Raw genomic sequence first — 6,448 nt, forward strand, 5'->3', positions numbered from 1 at the left:
CCCCTCCGACTCAACGCAAGTCACCACCCCGGAATGTAGCGATGACTTAAAGGCAGTGTGAAGTCGATGGACCTTTTAACTTTCGCCAACGAGCAAAGCGCTCCTTCGAAAAAAAAAAGAACATGTCAAACATGTCAAACACTGCTGTAATAGGTTGGCCTGTCTTTGAAGCCCAAAACAACGAAGCTTCCTAAAAGACCCTCCCACTCCTAACCCTATAACCTTACCCAACAAGTCAATCTTCTGCTGTTTTATTTCTGATGAGATCACGCGCAGATCAGGTGTAAAAATAGACACTGTGTCATCAGGTATGTTTTCCAATAATCTTTTAGTGGCTTTCGGTTTGGTGCCCTGTTCACCTTCGAGAGGAGTCTTGCTTTTTTTCTGGAGAAATACATCGATGCAAAGCTTCAATAGCCCCTGAAATCCTCAAAGAGGTAAGACTAGATAATTTGTAATCTAGATTGAGAAGCAACTAAGTGTCTGTATACAACAAGACTATAGCTCAGTGTACGAACCATTAAGAGTTTTGTCACAAATCCATTCTCGTGTGCGCGAAGTGTTAAACTTAACGGCTCTATGAACGAATTTAGGCCTGCTCCATTTGAAACATTTACCAACAGCTAAGTCGATTTCATTTTATAGAAAACAATTTGGGAATTTTTCCTTCATTCATTTCGCGAAGTATATATATATCTTAATAGACGTTTTGTTGTGAAGTATCGCTGAGTATTTTTACTCGTTATTTGTATTATGACTCGCCCTACGGGCTCGTCAAAATGCGGCATAACTCGTAAAAATACTCAGCGATACTACACAACCAAATATCTAATAAGTTATTTATTATCCAACACGCCAAACTGTTTTTTCAGTGCGGGCGAATTTCGCGGATTTTATTTGCGGGGAGTGCGTGACAGAAGTATGCGAAGCGGAACGGAATTGGCGCGTTGTTGTGTCGCTGTTTCTATTTTCTTCAATAATGAAGAAATTTTCTGGTCGTCAAGCTGTTTTTCTTCGTTCCATTCATCTAATGAACTTGGACCTATATTTGCTAACCATTTTGACTCTTCGTCGTCGGAAATATGATTCAAATTGTTCGCCCCTTGCTTATTTTTTTTTTTTTTCATAACCACAATTCAATTCTTCGCTCGCGCGATGCGAGAAAACCTGTTTAACCGGTATTACAATAGACGAGTACAAATACCGCGTGATATTTGTACTCGTCTATGGCGTTATTTGTACTCGCCTTGGTGTAGTTGGATAATAAAGTCTCTTAACCGGACGGATGTACAGCGATTCTTTATTTGGTGAATGAAAAACCTCATCGCTTATTTCGCTTTGTTTTTAACTCCGATGTAAATTGGAACGTTTCGATAGCAAGGAAACGGTCTGGAGTCTTTATTGTTCGTGCCAGCCATCACGATCTAAAACGGCAGTGAAAAGATGATCAGATCAACAATAGTATTTAACAGCCTTACTGTGTTCCTCAAGGCACTGAAATAAGTGTCACTGGTAAGTACATTATGTCAGAGTGTAATTTAGTTGTTTCCGTAAAGGGCCAGGACTTGCCAATTATGAAATTTAAACGAAACATCTACCTGTATTCGGACAACAACAAGAGCTACATGTCTTTGCTCTCGAGATTGATCACGGACGAAGATCGTTAAGTTTCTTGCCAAGAAGCAAGTTAGGTATGTTTTGTATATGGGAAGATTTTCGAATGTATGTTGTCTAAGGTAAAACCGTAGGAAGAAATTGACACAGACAACTCTGCAGTCGATTAAGATCTTCTCTGCTTCATCGTTTTCCAGACACGTTTCCCCCTAAATTTGTAACCCTATATACTTTCAGCTGGCTCTACATTTTACTATAGGTAAAATGCTGAATGTTGTCGCTGAAGATAATCGGTGAACTGAATACTAAACTGTTCGTTCAAAAATTTTCCTTTCGGTGAAAGGCTCAGTTTAGTGCTTTTTTCATTTTTTACTTCATAAATTGTTACAATGCCGTTCGGTAAAGGGACTATAATCAGAACCTTCTAGAAGAGGACATTCGAATATGGTTGAACTCTGTTCAAGAACCTACTGACTCCTGTTACTTGAAATATCACACGAAACACGAGAGCAGACGGTAAATCATTCAACGTTTAGTATTCCCCTAGTGTTGCCCTTTATCTGCTTTGTATTAATAGAACCGCTTCGAGAATTGCTTGAAATACTGCCTAAGGGACCGGGGAAGAACTGATGTGCTTTGCTCTACCACATTTTCATTTTTTGACTTACCTCCTCCAACGTCCCCCATTCCGATGACGGATCAGCGCATTTGCTGTTAAAAGACGCGTGTCATGGGATTATTATTTCAAGGCTAAGGTCAGAATAGGTAACACACTGGTTTCACTTTCGTGTTTCTGTTTACAAGTTGAAGGCTGGTTGCGGATGAGCAATTTGAAGTTTCTTGTCTTGTCTGGTTGGAATTTTGACGCCTAAACGAAATTCAGAACCGATTTTAGTAGTGGTTTCAGACGAGATATTTACATTCTCCAAAGAGGCTTAAATGTGGAGTCTTATCCTTGTTGCTGCTCTGAAAAGGACTTTGATCAACACATTCTCGAGCAGAATTTAGATTTGCTCTATATTTTGACTCAACCCCCATTAAGTAGCTCTGCTTATAAACTCAACAGATCAGCGCAGAAATCGCAAGTCTGACGTTTTTGGCTTTAAAGGTGCCATAAAAAATTATGCAATGTCTAGAGATTATTTCTGAAGGTCACAGTATGTAACTAATCAGTTTCACTTTCATTTTCTTGTTTATTAGCTTCTAAACAGCTGCCCCTCCCCTCCCCTCCAAAATCCCGATTCTTTCCAGAGTTTTCTTAACTCTGGAAAGTAGAGGCCTGTACACAGGCTACTGTTTATCAACTGGACGGAATCATGACGATTCTTTATTTGCTGAATGAAAACCCTCATCTAGTATAAAAAGACTTTAGTTCTTTATGGTCGTTAAATACAGTCAATTTAGTCAGTTTTATCACTTAGGCCCAGCTCAAACGTCGACTTTGACATTTCCCGAGCTTAACTCCTATTTTAGTCAACTAAAATAGTTAAATACGGCATTTGATTGAAACGTCGTTCAATTTGATTCAAGTCGTTCAAAGGCAAGATACGCCAACTCAGTATAAGTGAGCTCTTGGATGATGGCTGCGCGCGCTGTAGCCTCTGCTCCTCTTGAATTTTATATATTTTTATTACAAATCCCGTAACTAGTTAACTATAGATTTTCTCTTAGTTTTGATATCTATACTACTGTAAATAGCTCCTAGTCTTTTTTCTTTTTTAGTGTCCCCAAATTAGTAAGGGATTTTGCCCTTGCTAGACGGCTCTTGACACTTTTAATAAAGTTTTACTACTACTAGGAATAACCAAAACTACAACTCCTTTGAAGCGAGTTTAAAATTAGTTCAAACTAGGCCAGGTAACATGTGAAGGTGTAGTCTGATTGTCCGGGTGAGTGTAGTCCTGAGAAGGACTGTTGTCGGTGGCAGTGACTGACGTTTCGACAACCTGTGCGGAAGTCATCATCAGAGTCAAGTGAGTGATTGTTGTCAGTAGAATGTTCTTATTCCAGTTCGTGTGAAATGATCGGTTGGTTTTGCCGTCATGTTATTGGCTGTAAGACTCAAGTGACGTAAGTCGGTCGTGATTGGTCTGTTTCGGTCTGTCGGTAAAGCTAGGTTGTTCTTTTTCGCTTGTTTGTGATGTTTATGTCGTGAATGAGTCGTTTGTATGGGGCGGGTAGTTGTTGACATCTGTTTAGGGGAGTCTGTTCTAAGTTAGTAAACCAGCTTTCCACAGTCAGTCGTTGAAAATAGTCAGTGCTGTAAGTTAGGCATTGCGCAGAGTCCCAGTCAATGTTGTGGTTGGTAAGTCGATGGTGTTCAGCAATGTGATTGCTGACATCACCTTTCCTCGTCACCCGTCTGTGTTCAGTCAGTCCTGTTGTGAGGTTTCTGCCAGTCTCACCGATGTAGGAGGCTTGGCAGTCGGAACAATTGATCTTATAAATCGTTGCCTGTCTGTTCCTCGGTTCGTCTTTGTCTTTAACGTTGGCTAGTAACTGACGTAGTGTGGTGATGGGTTTGTGGGCGACGCGGATATTGAAGGGTAGTAAGATGCGCGAGATGTTTTCAGACATGCCTTTTATGTACGGTATGGTTGCTGTAGTCGTAGGGGTTGCGGTGTCGTTTGTTTGGGTAGTGGTAGTGGGTCGGTGAGTGTGTCGTCGGATGAAGTCGTCGTTGTAGTTGTTCTTCGTAAAAACACGGTGAAGGTATTTGTTCTCGTCGGATAAGCTGTCTGTCGAGTCACATACTAGTTGTGCGCGTCGTGTTAGAGTTCTGATAGTTGTGGCTTTGTGTGATGTAGGGTTGTAGGATGACTCGTCTAGTAATCTGTCGGTGTGTGTCGGTTTCCTGTAAACTGTCGTTCGTAATGAGTTGTCGTTGTGGCTTACCAGGCAAAACTACCCGCCCCATACAAACCAGGCAAAACTACCCGCCCCATACAAACGACTCATTCACGACATAAACATCACAAACGACCGAAAAAGAACAACCTAGCTTTACCGACAGACCGAAACAGACCAATCACGATCGACTTACGTCACTTGAGTCTTACAGCCAATAACATCACGGCAAAACCAGCCGATCATTTCACACGAACTGGAATAAGAACATTCTACTGACAACAATCATTCACTTGACTCTGATGATGACTTCCGCACAGGTTGTCGAAACGTCAGTCACTGCCACCGACAACAGTCCTGCTCAGGACTACACTCACCCGGACGATCAGACTACACCTTCACATGTTACCCCCGGGTTCAAACCATTTACTTAACTTTTAATCTTAATTTTAAATTATTTAAGCTATTGCCTCACCATTTTATACCTGTATTTAAGTGACTTTGAGTTTTACTGTACAAGCTTAAATTTGAATGTTAATTGTTAGTTGTTTTAATTTCTGATCAATTAGGTTTAGACAGTATGTATTAGGTTTTTTAGATTCTTAATCTTAGAGGCACGTACGTATTTTGAACGAGCTCTATGAGCTCCTTGACGCTACATGGGTACATAGAGTACTAATTGATTGATTGATTGAATGATTGATCATTGCACTAGGCTGAAAAGGATTCATGAAAAAAAAAAAAAATTGTGCGCTGATTGAAAAAAATTGAAAGTTACCGAGCGGAATACGAAAGGAAAGACAGGATTATGGAGTTAAATATTGATCAATGTAGTTAAGAATTTACTTACATCGAGGTTTGCAAACTCAAATAACTAAGGTGCGTACGCTAGTCTCGTTTCTAAGACTTAAGAAAGCGAGGCGGAATGTCAGGTAACGCTTTGTGCGCGAACAAAAGGCATGACGTGAAGGGATCTGGCTCTAGATCGAGTTAACCTTTGTCACATACTTAATTCATTACTTTTAGGCAAATAATAAAAGTAAAAAAATCGAAAAAAAGAGTTAAGGCTGTTTACCCTCTCCTTAGGAAACAGATTCAAGTATACACTGAAACAATCGTACTAAACTATGTCTTAAATTCCTTCAGTATTACCTGTTTAGACCGACCTGGAAAGAAAAGTAAATGTTAGAGGGTAAGAAAACTTTTCTGTTCTTTAGGCAAAATTCAGAGTAAAGGATAGAAAGGAAATATTGCTAATAGGATAGTCCTTCGATACAATGTGTTTGCCAAATGATTATATGTCAATTTAGGGTCATTCATCGAGTTTTTTGTTAGTAAAGGCCCATGGTTTTTATACGATAAACAAAATGATACATATCTGGGTTCACTCGTGAGTCAATGAGTTGAGCATTCGAAGAGAAATTCCATTATTGTTTGTTTGAAATCTGAAAGCTTTGTTTTTTAACACAGATCTGTCTTCTAATTTTAGGATAACTGGACTGCCCCTACAGAAGATAAGAAGCTTCCTAATGTACCCACTCCGAAATAAGTCTAAATTCACATTCCCCTTTTCGTTTTTGAGTGTAATTCCATTAAGGTTTTTTTTTTTTTTTTTTTATGCGAAGGGGTGAGATACCAGGGCAAATTTTTCGAGATGTTGATAAAATATTGATAAATTATTATTGCTTTTCAAAGGTCATTGGGTAATGACATCACTTATTAATATTAGTTCACTTTACTTCTTGATACTTTTTTAATCGCAAGAGTCGTTTTTGTAGTTTCCCATATTTCATCTGAAGCCAGGACTTGAATGCTTCCTCCACCTTCGTTATCCATATCCTCTCTCTTGTTACCCTTGGACACGCCCACAACTTATTGGTCCGGCTCTAAAACAAGAGAATGGTAAGAGGTCTTGGTGAGCATGTAACTGAGGGGTGAGGGGTAAACACCAAGGGGTGAACACGAAGGAGTGAGGGTCTTGCATTAT

General features: G+C 39.7%; 1 protein-coding gene across 1 annotated transcript in view; it reads right to left on the reverse strand.

Moving 5' to 3' along the window:
* LOC148731466 (uncharacterized) overlaps positions 1-6,448 on the reverse strand; it is a 424,262-nt gene that overhangs the window by 189,882 nt on the left and 227,932 nt on the right. The window lies entirely within an intron of this gene.

Source organism: Stylophora pistillata, chromosome 5 (assembly GCF_964205215.1).
Source record: "Stylophora pistillata chromosome 5, jaStyPist1.2, whole genome shotgun sequence".
NCBI classification, from domain to species: Eukaryota; Metazoa; Cnidaria; class Anthozoa; order Scleractinia; family Pocilloporidae; genus Stylophora; species Stylophora pistillata.